At 44.0% G+C, this 24,809-nt stretch overlaps 1 protein-coding gene across 1 annotated transcript in view; it reads left to right on the top strand.

The window, feature by feature from the left end:
- The window catches only part of ONECUT2 (one cut homeobox 2), a 55,920-nt gene that overhangs the window by 15,961 nt on the left and 15,150 nt on the right, over positions 1 to 24,809 (top strand). The window lies entirely within an intron of this gene.

Below are 24,809 nucleotides of genomic sequence, written 5' to 3'. Positions count from 1 at the left end.
GAACTGAAACTGCCTGACCAGGCGGTGGCGCAGTGGATAGAGCGTCGGACTGGGATGCGGAGGACCCAGGTTCGAGACCCCGAGGTTGCCAGCTTGAGCGCGGGCTCATCTGGTTTGAGCAAAAGCTCACCAGCTTGGACCCAAGGTCTCTGGCTTGAGCAAGGGGTTACTCAGTCTGCTAAAGGCCCACGGTCAAGGCACTTATGAGAAAGCAATCAATGAACAACTAAGGTGTCACAACGAAAAACTAATGATTGATGCTTCTCATCTCTCTGTTCCTGTCTGTCTGTCCCTGTCTATCCCTCTCTCTGACTCTCTCTCTCTCTGTCTCTGTAAAAAAAAAAAAAATAATAAAAAAATAAATAAATGAATAAAATAAAAAGTAACTGAAACTAAAACAATGTACTATATGTGTTATGTGGAAATTAAATATTGCCATATGATATTTTATCTTTTTAAGGTTTTTTTGACATTCATATTACATGAGTAACAAACTATGATGATCAAGTATATACAAACAGAATTTAGTGTTAAAATTTTCAATATTCTAGACTTTTTTTATTTTTTATTTTTAGTGAGAGAGACAGAGGGACAGATAGGAACAGACAGACAAGAGGGGAGAGAGATGAGAAGCATCAATTCTTGGTTGTGGCACCTTAGTTAGTTGTTCATTGATTGTTTTCTCATGTATGCCTTGATCAGGGGACTCCAGCCAAGCCAGTGACCCCTTGCTTAAGCCAGTGACACTGGGTTCAAGCCAGTGACCTTGGGCTTCAAGTCAGCAACCTTTGGGCTCAAGCCAGAGACCATGGGTCATGTCTATGATCCCACGCTCAAGCTGATGAACCCACACTCAAGCCAGTAGCCTCAGGGTTTCGAACCTGGTCCTCTGCATCCCAGGCCAACGTTCTATCCACTGTGCCAGTGCCTGGTCAGGCTAGACTTTTTTTTCTTGATGCCTTTAATTGAAAGAGTTGCTGTACTGCATAATATTAGGCATGCTCAGTAAGCAACTGGCTTAAGTGACTGTCATTTGTGTGTCTCACATAGCCAAAGCAAGTTTCCTTTGATGAGAAGGCAGAGACAGGAAGGGCTGGGCAGAGTAGGAGGCAGCCCTGAGGCCTCTCTGAAGAGCCTTAGATTCCCAATCAGAGGCCGAACTCTGTTCTGGCAGGGGCACCATGGCCCATACATGGCTGGCACCAAAGAGCATACCTTCTCCTTTTCTCTCCTGTCCAGAGCCTCATCCTCTTCATCTGCACTCTTCCCAAAGGATTCAGGTGGGAGCCGAGGGAGTCAGTACCGCTCCGCTCCTCCTTCCTGGACCGGTTTTCAACATAGACCCTCAGACTGGGCTTCCATAGGAAGGTTCTGGGAAGTCAATTAAAAGGGCAGGGTGGAGAATAAGTAGGTGATTGGTTGGAGGAGAAAGGGAAGGAAATTCACAGTAGAGATAGGCTTTTCTGTTGTAAGCCACATCAGCTCAGGAGCCTGTGTTCGTCTTCTCAGGGTGAGTCCCCGAGATGTGAACATCTCTATCTGAGAGAGTCAAAGAGCACCAAGCTCAGGAGAGAGGAATTCTAGAGCAGGTCCCGCGAACAGTGTCTACGACCCAGACTTCTCTCTGCTGGGTTGCTGGGAAGGGATTGGAGGGCCCAGGACTCCTTGACCCCCTCCCCTCTCAGAGCTGACCTTGCTGAGGCAGCTGCAGGATAGATCAGTGGGACGAATGGTCTTTGGCTTTGGAGTCAGATAGGCTTAGGTATTAATTCTAATTCTGCCAGTTACTGGCTCTAACTTTACCTCTCTGAGGTTATGATGTTGGGGAGGGAGAGAGAAAGGAAATAAAATACAGATTTTCCTGAACTTCTTTTATGTTCTATGTGTCAGTTACCTATTGCCATAATAATGCTGAGTAACAGACCATCCAAAAACTCATGGAATGCAACAGTAAACATTTTTTTTTGGTTGCTTATCTGCAGGGCTCTGCTGATCTAGGCTGGTCCCAGCTGGACTTGTCAATGCACCTGTGGTTCCGCTGGCTTGATCATGTGTGTGGGGTTGGCTCTCCTCCACATGCTTCCCATCCTCTCCTGGGACCACTTAGGGGCCTGGACATGTCCTTCTCATGGCACAGCAAAGGGGCAAGTGCCAGCAGTAACATGCTCTAACATTCCATTGATGAAAGCATGTCAGCCGGCTGAGCCCAGAGACAGAGTGTGAAGGCACTAAAGGTTACCTGGTAAGGGCTGGGGTGAGAGAGAGAGTGAATTGGAGTTTGCTTTGTTTTGTAGTCTATCTCATTCTACATGTTTTGGTGCACCTTTATTCTCCCAGAAAGCATCTCTATATTAGGGATAGGATGGGAAAACAGATTTGGCAACAAACAAAATAAATATGGAAGTATTTCCGCCTACTTGAATATTTTCTACTATGCCCAATTTGACAGGAGCCATGCTTCTTTTTACTCTGAGTACTCGTGGACACACCTAACTGCTCTTGTCAGTCAGAGGCATGGCCTCTGAGCTCTGCTTTCCTTCACCCTCTTGTTAGCACGAGCACAGTGCCTAACATGTAAATATGGAATGCCATTGACCCCCACTCTAGTGTCCTACTGTGAGGTCCCCTCCAGCCCTACCAGATGACCACATGGAGCTCTATGTGTATTTAAAAGTAAGGCTTCATTTTAAATTTCCTACTTTTTTTCCACCGAAATGATCATCAAACGTGCGGTACAAAAGCCCACACCCGTTGCCTACAGAACTTATGCCATCCAATTTAGCTTTGGGTTATCCTATGCTGATAAAGTCCAAACACTCTGAACCCTCTGCTTAGGGTTCTCCAGTGAATACAGAAGCAATTAGAAGGTGATATGAAAAAGATCAAAAGATTTACTCATTTGTGACTCGACCAGTGTCTAAGGTATGTTATTTTTTAACCTGAGGTTCTACATCTAGGGCATTTTTTTTTTAATCACAAGCAGTGGTTTAAAAATAAAATAGTTGACAGTCTTGCCTTGATTCTTAATGCGGGTGGTGAGACATGCTTTCCATTAGTGAAATACGCCCCCAGTCAGTGTGTTTGTTTATTTGTGTCGTCCCTCTTCTCTGCCTGTCCCTGATGATCTGGAAGGCAGAGGGCTCCTTGAGCTGATTTCTATGAATCTGAGTGGTCTCGTTTGTGCATCCTTAATTCAGGAAGGTGATCACATTGATTTCCATGCCTTATGTTTCAAAACATGGTACTAACATAGAGATCTCTGCTGCTCTAATGACATTGTCTGAAAAGGAAAACATTTTAAACCTTTGGAAGCAATTTTGATGGACATTTCATTGTGTTCTATATTACTTTTACCTAATCAAATTTCCCTCACATCAAGGCCTATTTAAAATTAAATTGAGAAATATTTTTGAGTTCCATTGGGCAGATAACTTTGTTTAGCTGGATTTGTTCTATGTACGTATGAAATGACAGCCTTGAATCAATGCCCAGTGCTTCCCCTTCCCATGGATATGAAGAAATGACACCCTTAGTAGGCAAACATGGCCTCCTGTCATTCATAACAAGCAGTCTCTGAACTTGTTTACCCTGTAATTCCAGACAGTCCTCACATTTTGGTGCCTGAGGTTTGGTGGGCTGATTTATTGGGGTGCTGAGCATTGTGAACACAACTGCTAATTCTTTCATGGATTAGCTAGAGTCCTGGGACTCCTGTTTACAAGTTTACTATTTTGCTCAAGGCAGCTAGCTTCCTTTGGGGCATGCAAAAATCTTATTTGCATAGCCGAGGGGCTAGAATTTCAGACAGGGTTTGAAACTACACAGGGTGGGTTGGGAGGATTACTCCCCAGTGAAGAGATGGGATTCCCATTGGCTTGTATCTTTGGAAGCAAGACACAGGAGAAAGTCCTTATCCCTCAGCTCCACCCACCTGCTACTGAAGAGGAGCAAAGGGACCCTCCCCCCCCTTTAGCCAAGCTTTCCTTGAGACAGTCATTCCATCAAATTCAGCGGCCAGGGAACCCAGGGTGCTAGAGCTGTAATTACAGAGTTGGCATTCTATAAGCATTGCTTTAATATTTTAAAAATTGTTCCCAAAGACCTGCTTTTTGGTGCATTGTTAATTAGCTTTTAAACGTTTCAGAATGCATTAGAATCTTCAAGGTCTCCAAGGTTTAGCTTTATCACTGTCTTAGTCCTTTTGAGTGGCTTTAACAAAATACTACAAACTTGGTGGCTTAAAAGCAACAGACATTTATTACTCATAGTTCTGGACGCTGGAAGTTGAGATCAGGAAGTCAGCAGGGTTGGGTGAGGGCCCTCTTCCAGGTCGCAGACCTCGCACTGAACCCTCACAGTTGAAGGGTTTCAGACCTCTCGTGAGGCATTAAGTCTATTCATATAGGTCCCTCCCTTGTCACTTGAGCACCTCCCGAAGGCCCCACCTACCAATACCACCACCTTTGCGGGTTAAGATGTCAACATGAATTTGGGGGTCATAAACATTCAGCCTATAGCAATCTCACTGTAAATGAGTCTTAAATGAACTAATGTATATAGATGCTTAGAAAAAACAACACTGAGAATGCTTGCTAATTTAGCTGTTATTATTATTGATTAATATTATCCTCTGCAACATGTCTGTGCATAGCAAGGATGTGGCCTGAGTCACCAACTCTTAGTTTTTCTGTTAAGAGTATTGCTTGGTGTTGTCATTGAGAGCCTGAGCTTTGGTGTCCCATGACACCACTAACTAGCTAGCTATGTGACCTCAGGCAAGTGATTAACTTCGGAGAGCCTCAGTTGCCTTCTCTGTAGAATGGGGATAAGGCTGATACCCAACACCATCGAGTTCATGTGCAGATTCAACGAGATGCCACAAGTGCTCAGTATCGCACCTGACACATATGCATCTTATTCCCTCCGTGCAGCTGATGCCCTGCTCCTTGTGGACAAATCTATTCTTCAGCATAATTTTTGCATCATTTTCACTGGTGGAATTTGTGACAAGAGGCTGCCAGACTCCACATCACTTCCTGGATATGATCCTTCCAAACTGGTCAAACACACAGCAGTACTTTTGACGCCCCCCATGGCCCCTACTCCTCTACGCCCATGTCTTTTTAAGACTCTTAACAATTATGGGCATTTTACTAAGTGCGTGCTTAGAACACAGAAGCTTTCTGTGCACACAGTGGGTCCTGACCGAATCTTGACTCATGTTGGGATGCAGCCCGTTTTGTTAGTTTGGTACATGTTAAGCACAAATTCCACATTTAACAGAAGTTTACAGTTTTATGTCCAAAAATTGCAGCAAAGCCAGCAAGACTCAATTCATTTTATATCTCTATCATGAGTACAGGTTTGGGGGTCATGTCAGATTTGTTTTCTCAGACGTCCAGGTGGTCTTGAGGCTAAAAGTGCTGAGATTGGTTTCCTCTGTAGGATCTTTTCTGGTTTTGATATGTCTGGACCTTGCCCCTTTATCACGGTCCCCAAGTCCATTCACTGTGTTTTCTCGTGGCTTCTTACCTAACTTCCTGCAGGGTTCCTGTTTCGGTTCACACCATCATATTTATTGCCAAAGCTTTAAGAAAGAAGGAAGTGGGGGAAGGAAGAAGGGAGGGGGGAAGGGAAGAAAGAAGGAAGGGAAGGAAGGAAAGAGAAAGAGGGGAGAAAGAAAGAATGAAAGAAAGAAAGAAGCCCACAGACACCCCACTGTTGCTTTTCCTGAAGTCGCAACTTGTTTGCTAATATAAGGTCTTGAAGCCGGTGGCCTCTGGATTCTCAACACCCAAGTCAATTTAAACAGTCTCTTGCCCCTGGTCAGTTGCTCAGTCAGTTAGAGTATCATCCCCAAAATGACAAGGTTGTAGGTTTGATCCCTGGTCAGGGCACACACTGGAAGCAACCAATGAATGCACGACTAAGTGGAATAACAAATGAATGCTTCCCTTCCCCCTCACCTCTCTCTCCCTTCCTCTCTCTGTGTCTCTAAAAATCAATCAATCAGTAAAAAAATAAAGCCTTTATTGGTTGGAACATCGTCCTGAAGTGCAGAGGTTGCCGGTTCGACCCCCGTGCCAGGTCAGGGCACATACGGAAACAGCTCGATGTTACTGTCTCTCTCTCTCTCCTGACACACACACACACACACACACACACACACACACACACACACACACACACACACGGTGTCTCTAGAATTCTTTCCTGACCCCAAATTACTCCCAAGGATTAATTGTCCTAGTGGTTTCATGGCCACATTATTTCATATTCATTAGTGTTTTCATGAAAAATTATAACACTAATTAGAGCGGCTTCCAGTTAATTCACTTGGTGATTCATTACTCTCTCCCCATCAGTGTTCTGAGTGCAGTCATCTTGGAGAAAGCATGCAAGGGGCAATTGCGGCTGCATTCCCTGAGTGATTGCCCAATACCATTAGTTCTGGTCCACAGGTGCATCCTGGGCGGTTCTGGGGTCCCACTACAGCTGCGCCCTGTCCCTGCCTTTTGGATGCTGGGGGAGAGGGAAGCCTGCACGGAGGACTGGCCTCTGGGGGTGGAGGGCTGATGGTCTGCCGCAGAGGGGAGAGAGCAGTTTAATGAGAAAGAAGTGGGGCCAGAGCTTCTTGGTGGCAGGTGGACATCACTTGAACCTCTTCTGGAACCTGGGGTAAGGACAAGACAGTGCGGAGAGAAACCTACCCTGAGGACTAGTACTGGAAGAGAATAAGGCATGCAAATTCTCTTCTGTTTCGGCAAATGTGTGGCCAGATGCTGTCTAGACTCTTGGTACCTGGGGTCCCTCTCAGAATTCTAATGCCACCTCTTTTCATTAAAAATTTACTTGGCCTGGCCTGTGGTGGCACACTAGGTAAAGCATCAAACTGGATTGCTGAGGTTGAGGCTTCAGGTTCTAAACCCTGGGTTTGGCCGGTCAAGGCACAAACGACAAGCAACCAATGAACAACTAAAGGGAAGCAACCATGATTTAATACTTCTCAATCCCTGCCCCTCTGTAAAACCAATAAAAAATAAAATGTTTATTTGAATTCACATCTATTTGGGTTTTAAACACCCACCCCAGAAAATAACGTCTTGGATGTGGAGAAACTGGAACCCTTTGGGCATTGTTGGTGGGAATGTAAAATGGTGTGGCCGCTATGAGAATAGTATGGCAGTTCTTCAAAATATTGAAAAAAGATTTGCCATATGATCTATCACTACCACTTTTGGGTGTATATCCCAAATAATTGAAAGCAGGATCTTGAAGAGATATTTGCACACCCATGTGCATAGCAGCATTATTCACGACAGTCTAAAGGTGGAAGCAAACCAAGTGGATGAATAAACAAATGTACTATACACATAAAATAGGATGTTATTTAGCCTTAAAAAAGAGGGAAATTCTGACACATGCTACAACATGGATGAACTTTGAGGACATCATGCTAACTGAAATAAGCCAGATATAAAACATATATGTATATACTGTGTGATTTTCCTTATATGAAGTATCTAGAGTAATCAGATTCATAAAAACAAAGTAGAGCCGTGGTTGCCAGGGGTTGGGGAGAAGGGAATGGAGAGTTGTTGTTCAATGGATATAGAGTTACCTTTTTACAAGATGAAAAAGTTGGAGATTAGTTGTACAACACTGTGAATATATTTGACACTACTGAACAGTACATTTAAAAATGGTTAAGATGGCAAATCTTGTTATATATATTTTACCACAATTTTTAAAAGATTATTTGTCATTAATAGTGTAATGCTTGCTTAATTTTAAAACTTGCAACATGGAAAAAAATCTTTATATCCTCAGTAAGGAAAGAAAAGTTATAGTTTTGGTCTATACTTTTTTTTGCGTTATTTCTAAGTACTTATTTTAATTGTATTTGCTGATAAGGCTATTTTTGATGTATAGGAAAGCCATAGCTTTTTAAAATGTATTCTATAAAATCAAACATGCCAATGGAGAGTGCACGAAACATCAATGGGTTGTTCAATTAATTCTCATAAAGCAAACTGAATATTGCCAGCACTCCAGAAGTCCTTCATACTCTCCTTTCTTACCAATAGCCCCTCCCTCAACCATGGAGGAAAGCAACAACCTGTCTTTTTTATTTTATTTTATTATTATTTTTTTTATTTTTATTTTTATTTTTTTATTAAATTTAATGTAGTGACATTGATAAATCAGGGTACATATGTTGAGAGAAAATATCTCTAGATTATTTTGACATTTGATTGTGCTGTATACCCCTCCCCCAAAGTTAAATTGTCTTCTGTCACCTTCTATCTGGTTTTCTTTGTGCCCCTCCCCTCCCCTAACCCCTCTCTCCTTCTTCACCCCTCCCCCCTCCCCCAACCTCCCGCCCCTGTTGCCATCACATTCTTGTTAATGTCTCTGAGTCTCATTTTTATGTCCCTTCTATGCATGGATTCATCTTAGTTGTTTTTTTTTTCTGATTTACTTATTTCACTCCGTATAATGTTGTCAAGGTCCATCCATGTTATTGTAAATGATCCGATGTCATCATTTCTTATGGCTGAGTAGTATTCCATAGTATATATGTACCAAAGCTTTTTAATCCACTCGTCCTCTGACGGACACTTGGGCTGTTTCCAGATCTTCGCTATTGTGAACAATGCTGCCACAAACATGCGGGTGCATTTCTCCTTTTCGAGCCGTTCTATGGTGTCCTTGGGGTATATTCCTAAAAGTGGGATAGCTGGGTCAAAAGGCAGTTCGATTTTCAGATTTTTGAGGAATCTCCATACTGTTTTCCACAGTGGCTGCACCAGTCTGCATTCCCACCAGCAGTGCAGGAGGGTTCCCTTTTCTCCACATCCTCGCCAGCACTTATTCTGTGTTGTTTTGTTGATAAGCGCCATTCTGACTGGTGTGAGGTGATATCTCATTGTGGTTTTAATTTGCATTTCTCTAACAACCTGTCTTTATAATCATCCCCTCTTGGCTTTGTTTCAAAGTTCTTAACACTGAAGTTTGCACCCCTACCCACGAGTTTAGTTTTGTTAGTTTTTTTAACGTCATGTAAGTGGATTCACCCAGTGTATATTTTTTGTGTGTGTGCCTGCTTTTCTTTTCTCTTCATGTTGTTGAGTGTAGTGGTCACTTCCTCTTTTTCGTAACTGTATAGTATTCCATTAAATTAATAGGCCAATTTACCCATTTTCCTGTTGATGGGTACTTTTTGTTTCTAGTTTTGTTATAAACAGAGCTGCTCTGAACATGTGTCCTAATGTACATAAGCATCTATTTCTAATTCCAGCACAGGTAGTTTATTTGAAGAGTGATCTCAGAAAACACTGGTAAAGGAGCTGGAGAAATAAAGACAGAGAAGGGAAGAAACCCAGGAATAGTGGCTTCATCAAGCACATTCCCACCATGGGAAACTGAAGCTCTCACTCTACTGTCTCTGTTTGTGTCCATGGAGAAGGTCTCAGCATTCTGTCTCCTGGAATACAAGGGTGCTGGGGGATTTATCTGGGGCTCCCACCATCCACTGATTGGGGGAAGCTTCTGGGAGGTGCCCCAGCCCTTCTGTCCTGCCCTGTGTGTGCACAGAGCAGAGTGGCAACCAGAGGAAGCCCTTAGGCAGAGATGGAGGTGCTGGCAGTGGGAAGTGGGCTGGCCTGCATTGCATTGGGGACGGCCAAGTGAGCATGCCAGCACATGACAGCATCTGCGACAAGACGGTCTGTCTAGGAGAGAACTTCTGGGCAAGGGGCATGCGTGTATTCAGCCGTGTCAGATGCTGCCACACAGTTCTTTAACCTGTTGTACCTGTTTCCACTCCCACTGGCAGCCCAGAAGAGTGCTCATTTCTTGGCCAGTGCTTGGTATTGAGACACTTTTACATGTAAGCTGTTTGGGCGGATGTGCAATGTTTTAAATTTGTAACTTCTGGATTACTAATAATTGTGAGCGTCTTTTTTATATAATTATTGAAAATCTGGATTTCTTCTGTGAAATGCCTGTTCAAGTCTGCCTGTTTTTGTATTAGGATGTCTGACTCTTTCTTATTGATTTCCAAGAGATTTTATGTATTCTGGATTCAGGCCCTTTGTCAGTCATGTGTGTTGCAAATCTCCATGGCTCTCTTACTTTTTCTTTTTTCTCCCCTTTTACTCTTGTATTCATGTTTTTTTTTGATACACAGACATTCTTAATTTTAATGTGCTCTAATATATAAATCTTTCTCCTTTGGGTTAGTATTTTCTGTCTTAAATCTTTCCTGTGATTATGAAGCTATCATTCTATATTATTTTCCAAAAGCTTTCTTGTTTTGCCATTTATACTGTGGTCTGTGATCCATGCAGAACTTATTTTTTGTGTGCCACATGCAGTGAGGATCAAGAACTGAGCCCCACACACACACCTACCCAGTTACCCCAGCTCCATTATTGGACGCAACATACTTTCTTCATGTTTTCTGCAGTACCAATCTTGTCGCTGAATCGTGTCCATATGTGTATAGATCTGTTTGCGGGCTTTCTGTTCTGTTCTGCTGGTCTATTGTATATTTGTGTCCCAGCACTAGACCTTATAGTCTTACTGATGTCTTGATGGTTGATACAGCAAGTCCTCCCATCTTGTTCTTTTTCATCAAGAATAACTTGACTGCTCTTTTATTTTTGGCATTCTTTATATAGATTTTAGAATCAGTTTGTCAAATTTCTGAAACTGAAAGGAAAGAAAGAAGAAAGGGAGGGAGGGAGAGAAATCTGCTGGGATTTTGATTGTTAGAATTGACTTGATCTACAGATCAATATGGAGAGACTTAAGCTCTTTATAATATTGAATCTTTTAATTCTTTGATTTAGAGCATTCATTAATTTCTGTAACAAAGTTTATAGTTTTTTCTGTCAAAGTCTTGTATACCTGTAGTTAGATTTATTGTATTTCTATGTCCTTGATTTTTTATCCTATTATAAATAGTATCTTTTTCATTTTCTGTTTGTCATGTTATATAGAAATACAATTGATTTTTGTCCACTGATACTGAGTCTAGGAATCTGGCTAAATTCCTATAGTAGCCTGACCAGGTGGTGATGCAGTAGATAGAGAGTCGAACTGGGATGCGGAGGACCCAGGTTCGAGACTCTGAGGTCGCCAGCTTGAGTGTGGGTTCATCTGGCTTGAGCAAAAAGCTCACCAGCTTTGGACCCAAGGTTGCTGGCTCGAGCAAGGGGTTACTTGGTCTACTGAAGGCCCACGGTCAAGGCACATATGAGAAAGCAATCAATGAACAACTAAGGTGTCGCAAGAAAAAACTGATGATTGATGCTTCTTATCTCTCTCCGTTTCTGTCTGTCTGTCCTTATCTATCCCTCTCTCTGACTCTCTGTCCCTGTAAAAAATAAAAATAAATTCCTATAGTAATTCTCCTAGTAAATCTGTGTATGATCTTGGATTTTCTATATATACACAATCAATACTGATTTTGTATGTTCATCTTATAACTGACCACTGTAAGGTATTTTTCCCCGCCGAGAAGGAAGGAAGGGCTGGAGCCACGAAGTGTGGAATAACAAAAGCTTTATTGAGTACAGAGCGCCCACCCTCCCAGCGAGGTTCCCTGGCCCCAGGGAAAGATGGAGGCCAGGGAAGTCGCAAGTGGTGACCTGCGTGGGAGATATTTAAAGGGTCCCTAGGGTGGTCGAGCTAATATGACGTGGTGAAATCTCACTGGCTGGCAGACGGTCATTTTTTTCAAAGGGTTCCTGCGAAGCCTATTTGGCTTGCTTCGTTGTGGGTGGTCCTAGCCAAAGTTTCCGGGTCTGATCTTTCCCATTATCCACTGACCTTACATTCTGACCTTTTTGTGTTAAATAGAAAAGGGGTGCCGTTTATTCATCTGGCTACTTCCTGCTGATTAGGGGTGTCGTGGGGAGGGGGAGATCAGAAGGTGGTGGCTTTGAGGGGTGTCAGGAGGAACATCTGTGTGGCGTGAGTTGAGAAACTTCACAGATGCGGTCCTGTAAGGATTTTTTTTTAAAAGAGGAGTAATAGGGGGATTTGTAGGGTCCAGCCTTTTGGTGAGCTGGAGATGGATGGAGTCCAGTGGTTCCGACTGCCAGTGGTCCTGTAAGGAGGCAAGCTTGAGGCAAAACTGCATGTCAGGAAGGGGTCCCATCCATTCCCATAACCGAGACCCGTGAGGGTATTAGAAGTCCAGAGTGTGATGGCAAAACAGAGAAGGTAGCCCCTGTGTCCACAAAAAATGAGATGGACTTACCCACTTGTTGCAGCATACCCTGGGTTCTCCAAGTCCAGGCCGTGTCCTAGTAGTTTTGAGCAATGCACCCACCTGGCTGGATTGGCCTTCCCATTTGGGCGGCTTGACCTCCATGTAGAGGCGCTGAGGAAAAACCTGTTGCCCAAAGGGGCAATCACTCCGCCAGCGACTGGGCTGTTTGCAGTCAGGGCAGGGCTAAGTGGGCAGCCACCGGCAGGAACCCTGCCAGGACCAGTGATCCTGCTTGCCACACTTAAAGTAAGCTGCTGGTGGGGTTTCTCTTTGCGGCTTGGACTTGGGTCAGGCACTTCCTGTGCCTTGCCTCTGTTGTTTTACTGGCCTCAGGGTTGCCACAAGAGCCTGGGTTTGGAGTGTTACCTTCTGCTGCATGCGGGCCTGGCGAACAGCCTTGGCCTGTTTCTACTAGTTGAGACCGTTAAAAACTTTTTTTTTTTTTGTATTTTTCTGAAGTTGGAAATGGGGAGGCAGCAGTCAGACAGACTCTCGCATGTGCCCAACCGGGATCCACCCGGCACGCCCACCAGGGGGTGATGCTCTGCCCATCTGGGGCATCGCTCTGCTGCAATCAGAGCCATCCTAGTGCCTGAGGCAGAGGCCACAGAGCCATCCTCAGCGCCCGGGCAAACTTTGCTCCAAATGAGCCTTGGCTGAGGAGGGGAAGAGAGAGACAGAGATGAAGGAGAGGGGGAGGGGTGGAGAAGCAGATGGGCGCTTCTCCTGTGTGCCCTGGCCAGGAATTGAACCCGGGACTCCCCCATGCAGGGCCAACACCTTACCACTGAGCTAACCGGCCAGGGCCTCATTAAAAACTTTAAATGCCGTGTTCACAGGTCCTGGACAGGGGTTTGGGGGGTTGAGAATAAGAGGAGGAGGGCTTGTGCAGAGCCCGGCACCCAGATCCCGCAGGAAACGCTGGAGCCAAAGGCAGGACAGGGCCAGAACTTCCTGCAAGAAAATTGGGGTTGGACGTCCTGAAAACAGATGTAAGAGCCAATGCCAGGCTGAGAATGGCCTGATGGAGGAGGGGTTTAAGAACACAGTGGAGAAGGAAGGGGCCCCTGGCCAGCAGGGGAGGAGAAAGAGAGATGGCAGTGGTGAATAAGAAACAGGTTTTTATGAAGGGAGGGGAGGAGGCTCTCAGAGGGAAAAGACCCGAGCACAAGAGGTCCACAGAGGGACCAGAGAAAAGTCCCAAGAGAGGGTCACCCCTGGGGGTCAGACAGGAGGGAGAGTTGGGAGTCCGTGGAAAGGGAAAGATTAGGAGTGGAGGTTTTAGGTGAGGTTTCTCTGGCCAGAAAAAGGCCTGCACGGTGGAACAGGCGGCACAGAGATTAAGGATGGGTGCGCAAATAATTAGAAGCCGTGTATGTAAGAGATCTCCATCAGTTCCCAGCTTTTTTGGTGATAGTTAAATTGGTGAGGGTGTTAACACCGAAAGTCCCTTCAGGAGGCTAATTCAGTCCCTCCAGGCCTGGCCACTGTGGAGAAGAACAGTTTCTTCTTCTTTAGGGAGGGAGATTCCTGTGCCCCCACGGCCACCCTCAGTCCTCGGAGTGGTCAGATTTGAGTATCAGCATCCTAAAACTCAAGGTCTGGCCAAGGATGGAAAAGGTAAAGTGGATGTGCTCAGGACGTCTCCACAAGCACACTCACTCGGAACAGAAAAGACTTCCCTGACATAGCTACGATTTCGGACAATCTCGGTGGAAAGGACTGAGGGGAAGGCAGAGGCAGGGGACTTACCGCACCATAGGCCGAAGTGGGTGGAAGGGGAAGGGAAGAGGAGCGGTCCTTGCGGACTTCAACTCCTCCCGGGTTTTGGCAGCAAAATGTAAGGTATTTTTCCCCGCCGAGAAGGAAGGAAGGGCCGGAGCCACAAAGTGTGGAATAACAAAAGCTTTACTGAGTACAGAGCACGCACCTTTCCGGCGAGGTTCCCTGACCCCGAGGAAAGATGGAGACCAGGGAAGTCGCAAGTGGTGACCCATGTGGGAAATATTTAAAGGGTCCCTAGGGTGGTCGAGCTAATATGACGTGGTGAAATCTCACTGGTTGGCAGACAGTCGCTTTTTTCTAAAGGGTTCCTGCGAAGTCTCTTTTTGTGCACTTCGTTGTGGGCGGTCCTAGCCAAAGTTCCCGGGTCTGACCTTTCCCATTATCCACAGGCCTTACAACCACCTTACTGAACTTTCTTATTTGTTCTAACAGTTTGAGTATTAAAGCTCTTGATATTTCTAGGTTTAAAAAAGTAAACTAACTTACAGTTTTGAGGGTAATTTCTCCATGGAGAGCAGAGTAGGGACACTGTTAGGTACAAGGAGTCTGGAATCAGGCTACCTGAGTTTGAATCCTAGCTTCATTACTAACTATGTAACCTTAAGTAATTTGCTTAATGCTCTGTGATTCAGTATCATTAATTATAAACTACCTCATAGGCTGACAGTAAAAATTAAATAAGTTAATACACTTAGAATGGTGCCTATTGAATAATGAGCATTAGCTCATGTCACCTTTTGTCATTTTTATCAATTCCTTTCATTCCTTTCAAAATTTTCACTTCCTGTTTTTTCTTATTTTATTGCATTGACAACTTTTCAGCGTATTGAATAGCAGTGATCCTTTCAGGCCTCACCTGAAACTTAACGCTTTTAAATATTTTCTTCTAGTTTTTTGTTTTGTTTTGTTTTTGTGGACATAATTGTTTTTTTCATCTGTTTGACTGTATTTGTGCATCTGCTGTTAAACTCTGCAAGAGGGAGACACTTTTCCAGAGGAATTTCTTTTTTCCCAACTATGTTGTTCACATAATGATGAAAACCACGAGTTACTTGTTTTTAAACATCATTGAGGTTTTATTGCAAAGGAAGGCACTGGCCCTTTGACCTTCCTGCAGATCCATCAGTGTAGCATTTCTAAAGAGGTGCTGTTGGACCACCCTACTGTTTTCCACAGTGGCAGTACCACTTTACATTCCCAGCACTGAACCAGCATGGAATGAAGGTTTCTATTTCTCCACAGCCTCTCCAACACTTGTTATTACTTGTCTTATTGATAATAGCCAACCTAACAGGTGTGAGGTGGCATCTTGAGGTAGTTTTGATTTGCATTTCCTCAATGGCTGGTGTAGCTGAGCATCTTTTCATACCTGTTGGTTATTGGCATGTCTTCTTGGAAGAAGTTTCTGTTCAGGTCCTTTGCCCATTTTTTAACTGGATTGTTTGTTTGTTGTGTGTTGAGTTGTGTGAGTTCTTTATATATTTTGGATATTAAGCCCTTGTCAGAGCTGTTGGCAGATATCATTTCCCTTTTGGTTGGTTGCCTTTTTGTTTAGTTGATAGTTTCTTTTGCTGTGCAGAAGCTTTTTAGTTTAATATAGTCTCATTCATTTATTTTTGCCATTACTTCCCTTGCCTTTAGGGTCAAATTTATAAAATGTTCTCTACAGCTAGGGTCCATAAGTTTAGTACCTGTGTCTTCTCCTAATAATTTCTGAATAAATATAAGTTCTGAATAAATAATTTATTTATTCAGAACTTATATTTAGGTCTTTAATCCATTTTGAATTAATTTTTGTACATGAGGACAAATTGGAGTTTCCTTCTTTTGGATGTGGCTCTCCAACTAGTACCATTTATTGAAGAGGCTTCTTTTCTTTATTGTGTGCTTTTGGCTTCTTTGTCAAAAATTATTTGCCAGTATACATGTGGTTTGATTTCTGGGCTCTCAATTCTGTTCCATTGGTTTGTGTGTCTGTTTTTCTGCCAATACCATGCTGTTTTGATTTTCATTGTTGTGTAGTATAATTTGAAGTCCGGAAGTGTGATACCTCTAGCTGTGTTCTTTTTTCTCAAGGTTGCGTTGGCTATTTGAGGCTATTTGAGCGTTGGCTATTCTGTGTTTCTGTACAAATTTGATGAATTTTTTTTTATTTCCTTTAAAAAATGATATTGAGATTTTGATGGGGATTGCATTCAATCTGTATTACCATATGGCCATTTTAACTATGTTGATTCTTCCAATCCATGGACACAGAATATCTTTCCATTTCATTGTGTCTTTTTCTTTTTTTTTTTTTTTTCTTTTTTTTTTTCTGAAGCTGGAAACGGGGAGAGACAGTCAGACAGACTCCCGCATGCGCCTGACCGGGATCCACCCGGCACGCCCACCAGGGGCGACGCTCTGCCCACCAGGGTCATTGTGTCTTTTTCAATCTCTTCAAATAATGCTTTGTAGTTTTCAGTATATAGGTCCTACACATCCTTTGTTAAGTTTATTCCTAGGTTCTTTATTCTTTTTGTTGCAGTTGCAAAAGGAAATGTTTTTTGTTTATTTGTTTATTTTTCTGAAATTTCATTGTTAGTATATAGGAATATAGTAGATTTTTGTACATTCATTTTGTATCCTGCAACTTCACTGTATTTGTTTATTGTTTCTAATAGTTTTATTGTTGGTGTCTTCATGGTTTTCTATATGTAGAATCATGTCACCTGCAAAAAGTGACACTTTTACTTTCTCATTCCCAATTTGAATGCCTTTTATTTCTTTCTTGTACCTGATTGTTCTGGGTAGGACTTCTAGAACTATTTTGAATAAGAGTGGGGAGAGTGGGCATCCTTATCTTGTTCCTGATTTTAGAGAAAAAGCTTTCAGTTTTTCAGCACTGAGTATGAAATTGGCTGACAGAATGCCATATATGGACTTTATTATGTTGAGGTACTTTTCTTCTCTACCCATTTCATTGTTTTAACCATAAATGGATGTTGTATCTTAGTCAAATGCTTTATCTGCAACTATTGATAATATGATTTTTATCCTTTGTTTTGTTAATGAGGTGTATTACATTGACCAATTTACATATACCAACCATCCTTGTGCCCCTGGAATAAACCCCAGTTGATCATGATGTATTATTTTTTTAAATGTTTTGAGTAGTCGATTAGCTAGCATTTTGTTTAGGGTTTTTGCATCTGAATTCAGAGATATTGGTCTGTAGAGTTTTGTTTTGTTTTGTGTTTTAGTTGTCCTTGCCAGGTTTTAGTATCAGAATTATGTTGGCCTCATAAAATGTGTTAAGAAGTATTGCCTCAGTGGTTACCAGGGGAGGGAGATGTAAGGGAGGAGCAGGGCTTTGGGGAAGGGTGTAAAGAGGGACAAATATAGGGTGAAAGAAAATGATTTGGCTTTGTGTGATGGGTATACAACATAATGGACTATTAAAATGATGTAGTGATGTTTGCTTGAAATCTATGTACACTTATTGATCAACGTCACCCTGTTAAATTTAACTTTCTAAAAAAGAAAAAGAAGAAGAAGTATTGCTTCTTTTTCAGTTTTTGGAAGTTTGAGAGGGATAGGTATGAAATTTTCTTGCAAAGGTTGGTAGAATTCACTAATGAAGCCATCTGGTCCTGGACTTTTATTTTGGGGGAGGTTTTTGATAGTTCTTTCAATTTCCTCACTGTTGATCAGTCTATGTAGATTTTCCACGTCTTCATGATTTAGTCTAGGAAGGTTACATATTTCTAGGAACTTATCTATATCTTCTAGGTTGTTGAATTTGGTGTCATATATCAATAGTATTTTATAATATTCTAGAATGATCCTTTGTATACCTGTGATGTCTGTGGTAACATCTTTCATTTCTGATTTTGTTTATATGAGTTTTTCTTTTTTGTTTCTTACTGAGTCTAGACAGGAGTTTGTCAATTTTATTAATCTTTTCCAAGAACCAGCTCTTTATTGTTTTTTTTATGTAGTCTTTTTGTTCTCTCTTTCATTCAGTTCTGCTCTAATTTTTATTATTTCATTTCTTCTGCTGACTTTAGATTACTTTTGTTCTTCTCTTTCTAGTTCTTTAAAATGTAATGTTAGATTGTTTGCTTAGGATTTCTCTTGTTTCTTGATATAGGACTGTAATGAGATAAACTTTTCTCTTATTACTGCTTTTGCTACATCCCAGAAGTTTTGATATATAGTATTGTCATTCTCATTTGTCTATATATGACTTACAACCTTACCTTTTATATCTTTTTTGATCCAGTCATTTTTTAGTAGTATGTTGTTTTTTATAATTGTTTAGTATAATTTAGTAGTATGTAATTTTGTTTTTATAATTTAGTAGTATGTACTTTTTATAATTGATTTCTAATTTTAAAGCATTGTGGTCAGAGAATATGTTTGGTATGATTCTACTCTTCTTCAATTTGTGGAGATTAGTTTTCTGACCCAACATATGATCTATTCTTGAGAATGTCCCATGTGCACTGGAGAGGAATGTATAATCTGATGCTCTGGGATGAAAGGCTCTCTAAATGTTAATTATGTCTCTTTGGTATAATGTGTCATTTAAGGCCAATTTTTTTAATTGAATTAATGGGGATTCCTTATTTTATTTTTATTGCAAGAAAGAGAGAGAGAGAGAGAGAGAGAGAGAGATGAGAGGTATCAACTCATTTGCGTCACATTAATTGTTCATCAATTGTTTCTCATACATGCCTTGACTGGGGCTGGGGGTTTGAAGCCAAGCCATTGACCCCTGCTCAAGCCAGTGACCTTAGATTCAAGCCAGTGACCATGGGATCATGTCCATGGGACATGCTCAAGCTGGCGACCTTCGCATTGAACCTGGTATCCCAGCATCCCAGGTCCACACTACTCACTGCACAACCACTAGTGAGGCAAGGCCAATATTTCTTTACTGATTTTCTATTTGGATGGTCTATCTAGATATGTCAAAGAAGTGTTTAGATTCCCTACTATGATTGTGTTTTTGTCAGTTTCTCCTCTTAGTGCTGTTAGTAGTTGCTTTATGTATTTTGGTGCTCCCTGATTAGATGCATATATACTGAGGAGTGTTGTCTTCTTAATATAGTGTCCTCTTTATCATTACAAAATGTTCATCTTTGTCTCTTTCTTGTTACTTTTGTTATCTTGAAATATATTTTGTCAGATATAAGTATGGCTACACCTGCTTTGGTGAATATTATTTGCTTGGAGAATTAGTTTCCACCCTCTCACTTTGAGTCTATCTTTGTCTTTGCAGATTCAATGTGTCTCCTGAAGGCAGTATATGATTGGGTTTGTTTTTTGATCCAATTTTCTACCCTGTGCCTTTTTATTGGTTAATTCAGTCGATTTACATTTAGGGGTATTGAAGTATGAAGATTTCTTATAGCCATTTTATCTTTTGTTTACTGGTAGCTCTTGGCCTCCATTTGTTCTTTTCCTTTGTGTTTCTCTCTGCTCTTTTTGTTTGGTATTATTCCATACATTGTTCCTGTTTCCTCTTTTTTAAAATTATATGTCTCAGTTTTGTTTTTTTCTCTGTGTGGTTACCACTAGGTTTATGAAAAAGAAAGTTCCATATATATGGTACTCTATATAGAAGCAACCAGGCATCCTTTGGTAGATGATTGTATAAATAAAATATGGTACATATATACTATCAAATACTACTCAGCCATAAGAAAAGATGAAATATTACCATTTGTGACAACATGGATAGACCTTGAGAATATTATGCTAAGTGAAATAAGTCAGTCAGAAAAGTCTAAGAATCATATGATTTTACTCATATGTGAGCTGTAAAACTGAAACTCATAGACACAGACAACAGGATGGTGTTGATCAGAGGGAAAGGGGGTGGGAGGTAGTAAAGGGTAAAGGGGGCCAAATATATGGTGACAGAAGATTATCTGACATTGGGCGGTGAGCACACAATACATATACAGATCATGTATCATAGAAATGAGGAGTTGCTATAACACTTGTCATGACCAACCTGCTTATAACTCTCCCAACACCCAGGTGAAGGCGGCAGTGGGGGGGGGGGGAGCACATAGAGGCAGAGCAGAGGTCTGTCATTTATCACCCACATGAGAGAAAGAGGATAGTACTAGAGGGAGACCCAGATAGGCAAGAAGTTTGCCCCCCATTAGAATGGAGCCAGGTGTATGGTTCAGGCACTAGAGGATGTTGGGAGGGTTATAAACCAAGCCTCCTAATCTTCCACATCTCTGTACTTTGGATATGACCTCCTTCTGGATTCTCCAGAATGAGGGTGTGTGCATGTGCTTATGCATGCATGGCCCCCTGCTCTCAAGTCCCGTCCCCTTTACTCTCTCTCCTCTTTCCCTCTTGTGCCCACAGTCCCACCCATATTTGCTCTCAGCAGCCCAGGAGCAGCTCTCTCCCTGGCACGTAGGTTGTTCAGCCTGACTGCCCTCCATCTGGCCATCCAGGATAATTTGCCAAATGGCTTAGAGATTTGTCTCGCCAGGGCTTTGCTTGCACTCACAGTCAGAAGAGAGTGATAGGAGTGATGAAACCCAATGACCAAAAATGGCTCCAAGACTGCATACTGTGTCACCCCGTCTCTGTCCCTGGCCTCCCTAATGGACATTGGTCTGGATGTCGCTGGCTCCCCTGCCTGAGTGGATTGGCATCTGGTCCATGAGGAAAGCCAGCTCCCAACCAGGAGACAAAGTCATTAAGTTTCCTGTCGGACTCAGGTCAGGGACATTTGGAGAAAGGAGAGTGCAGTTAGAGTTTTGCTCTCAGGAGCCAAGATCACGGTACTGGCTCTGTGTGAGTCTGGACCATCGTGGCCTTCAATGGTAAGTTCAGGAAATCATAGAGAAGCAGGGGAAACTGCAGAGCATCTGAGAACTATTTTGTTTCTAAATTTTAGAGAGCACGAGATAATCAAATACTGGTTTGGAAAGATGGTGTCCCTTGCCGCCCTCCCCCTTCATCAAGAATTCCACCTCCCCAATGGGCAATCAGTGTCCCTGGCACCCTCTGGCCCTCAGTGGCCAATGGGCATGCTTAGAGCCTGAGCCCCAAGTCTCATGTGTCAGAACCCTCCTCACCATGTCCCGTGTAGCAGTGACCAACCCCCGTCCCTGTACTGGCCTGAGAAGCCTACATTGCTAAGATGTGTCAGCATCGATGGCTTCCTGAACATTAGATATGTACTATCACAGTATGTAACTCTTTTGTTCTCACCTCCTTATCTGAATGCAAGAGAACTTGTTATACTATTTTTAAAGCTCTTGAGTATGCAGATTTGTCCCAGAGGACAAGTGCCCTCCTGGACAGCCTCACTCTCCTATGGGCTTGCTTTCTGTCAGGACCAAAGTTAAAGGAGCTGATTTCTCCTCCTCTCACCTCAGGATCCTAAGGTTTCTCAGAGCAAGGCTGGAGAAACACATGTGACCGTACTTTGGTTATTGATTTTTTCACACACAACCCCAGGCCCTGTGTGTGTGCCCTCCTTGCTGGAGAAGGTCACTCTCCCCTCCGCACAAGCCCTTGTAAAAGGGCAACTTCAGGCTCTCTCGCCAAAAGGTGGAAATGATTCTCATTAGGCACAGTTTTCAAAGCAATATCCTTGGAGGCTGAGTGTCGGCACCAGCAAATGTGCACTCTGCTGACTTCCTGCCCCGCCCCCTCCCTGCTCCCTGGCAAGATCACATTGAACTAGTCAGGGAAAGTATTTACTGAACGCATGGAGAATAGAGCACGTGTGCATTATTGATGAGAGGCTAACAATCCCCATCATATTTGGGCCATAAATTAGTGATGTTAGGAAACACCAGTGGTCCAAAGCCTATTAGGATCTCTGACACACATGTAAGAATGCATCACAGTCTTACATTTCTACAAGGCTGGGAATTGGCCATGAGACAACTTCACAACGGACACAAAAATCGTTAACCTTTTGTTTGCCGTTAGCCCTCTGGGCAGTTTACCATTGAGGAAGTACTGGAAAATCATTTCTAATTATAAATTCTTAGCCTCATCTTTCTTCTTTCTCTATGAAGAACAGATCTTCATTTTTACTGAGTGCCTGTAGTGTTCCAAGCATTACACCTGTTTTGCTGGTGGAACGGGGATTCCCTTCCTCTCCAGAGACTCTGCCCCTTGTCTCCCTATGGGCCTCTCTTGGGCCATAGCACTGGGGGCCACATGTCAAGGTGAAGTGTGGCTCTAGGATAACTCCCAACCCGTGTCTGTCTCACACTGGCAACTGCTTTCTCCTCACCCAACACGCACGCGACACAGAACTGAGTTGTGCTGTCCCCCTGGGTTCGAGCACAGACCCTCCCAGGGAAGACTTATGCAGGCTGCAGGCGGCAGGTGGGGGGCCCTCTGCCTAGCCCCAAATTTGCTTCTTCCTATCACTCTGCCCTCTTTCCCCTCCCCACCAACAGGTACCCTGGCTTCCAGGAACCCTCAGCATGCAAATTCCGAAAGACCTTTGTCACAGGATAGACAATAGTGACGCATTAAACAGCAGCCTCCTCTGAAAGGCCTGTCACTGACTTCTGTGGAGGACGCCAGGGTCCCCCTCACACACCTGCGAGTTGAAGGCAAAGGATAATGTGTGCTTTGTGTGTGTGTGTGTGTTTAAAATTCAAAGATAACAGAATTATTTTTATTTTTCAAAGTGAAAGAAGGAAAAGTCAGGAAGGAAGATTTTAACGAAGTGAAGTGTCTTTGCTTTCTCCACTGATGCCAGGAGGGAGCCCTTTGTGGCAGCAGCACTTCCAGGGAGGGTGGCGCCTAGCGCAGGGGGGGCTCAGCGTCCTGTAGCTTTTCCCTGAGGGTTGGTCCTCAGGTTAAATCCCTAAGACTGTCAAAGTGCAGGCTGTCCTGCTGACCCCCAAAGTGTACCTATCAGGGAGCATCTCTATGCACAGGGTTCCCTAAGAATGCAGCCACAGAGAACAACCTGACCCAGGCTCTGAGTACTGAAAAGCCTCTGGGCAGCACCCGAGCTGCTATCCTGGGGGACACATCTGTCTGGTACAAAGGGGGCACCCCGAGCTGCTATCCTGGGGGACACATCTGTCTGGTACAAAGGGGGCACCCCGAGCTGCTATCCTGGGGGACACATCTGTCTGGTACAAAGGGGGCACCCCGAGCTGCTATCCTGGGGGACACATCTGTCTGGTACAAAGGGGGCACCCCGAGCTGCTATCCTGGGGGACACATCTGTCTGGTACAAAGGGGGCACCCCGAGCTGCTATCCTGGGGGACACATCTGTCTGGTACAAAGGGGGCACCCCGAGCTGCTATCCTGGGGGACACATCTGTCTGGTACAAAGGGGATCTCGGTCTGGGGCCAGAAAGTCCAGTGGGATCTGCGATTTCCTACCAGGACTTTTTAACACCTGTTCTCACATTGAACTTTGTGGTTTCTTTGTGCTGGGTCATTTAGCCTTAATAAGTCACTTTTCTGAGACCAAACCTGTCTGTAAAGTGCACCTTCTTGGAAGAGTCCGCACACAAGCTCATTTTCCCAGGCGGTCTGTGCTGCTCACGGTCCCTGGTGCTTCCGGTCCCTAGGGCTTGCAGTCTCTGGTACTCTTGGCCCCTGATGCTCGCGATCCCTGGGGCTCGCGGTCCGTGGTGCTCACAGTCCTTGGGGCTTGCGGTCCATGGTGCTTCCAGTCCCTGGTGCTCGCGATCCCTGGGGCTCGCGGTCCGTGGGGGCTCACGGTCCCTGGTGCTCGCGGTCCCTGGGGCTTGCGGTCTATGGTGCTTACTGTCCCTGGTGCTCCCAGTCTGTGGTGCTCGCGGTCCCTCGTGCTCACAGTCCCTGGGGCTTGCGGTCTATGGTGCTTACTGTCCCTGGTGCTCCCAGTCTGTGGTGCTCGCGGTCCCTGGTGCTCACAGTCCCTGGGGCTTGCGGTCTATGGTGCTTACTGTCCCTGGTGCTCCCAGTCTGTGGTGCTCCCAGTCTGTGGTGCTCACGGTCCCTGGTGCTCACAGTCCCTGGGGTTTGCGGTCTATGGTGCTTACGGTCCCTGGTGCTCCCGGTCTGTGGTGCTCACGGTCCCTGGTGCTCGCGGCCCTGGACAGAGCCAGTCAGGGGTACCCCATGGCCTGATCTGCGCCATCTAGAACATGTGCAGTAAGGCAGTTAGTGATACACAATTTAATGTCCTGGCGGCAGATGTCAGTCCAGATGTGGCTACACATCTGGGGCCTCAGAGCCTGCATGTACTGGCTGAGGCGCCTAGGGCCCTGTGGCCCTGTCCCAGTGACCCGGGTTCTGCAACACTGCCAGCCTCCGTCCCCCTGTCCTGGCTGCACTGCAGACCGGCGTTCTAGAGCTGGCCAGACCACTTCTCCACTTCTCTGCAGTCTTTCCCTTGCTGTCCCCGCCCCCACCCCTTCACCTTTCACAAGTCTGGACGAAGGGGATTTAGGTCGGGATGTTGCCATGATTCTACCACTTCTAATTTCGTTCTGTTAACAATTTTTTTTTTTCAAACATGGGGGTAGCAGCTTTGATTTTGGAAAATTATGCGCTTTTAAGTTTTGACTCCCAAAGGTAATTTCAGGTCAGCTATCATGAAAGAGGAACTGCCTCATCAGGCTTGCTCCAGTGACTAGTCATTACTCCCTGCACAGCACATGATTTCAGAGATAAAAAAAAACAGTTAGTGTGGGGGGGGGGGGGGGCGGTGAGTGGAGGAGTAAGGGGTGGGGGGCAAAAAGCAAAAGC

The sequence above is a fragment of the Saccopteryx leptura genome, chromosome 11, assembly GCF_036850995.1.
Source record: "Saccopteryx leptura isolate mSacLep1 chromosome 11, mSacLep1_pri_phased_curated, whole genome shotgun sequence".
Classification (NCBI taxonomy): Eukaryota; Metazoa; Chordata; class Mammalia; order Chiroptera; family Emballonuridae; genus Saccopteryx; species Saccopteryx leptura.
The sequence above is the reverse complement of the archived record's forward strand: the minus strand, read 5'-3'. Positions and strand labels throughout refer to the sequence as shown.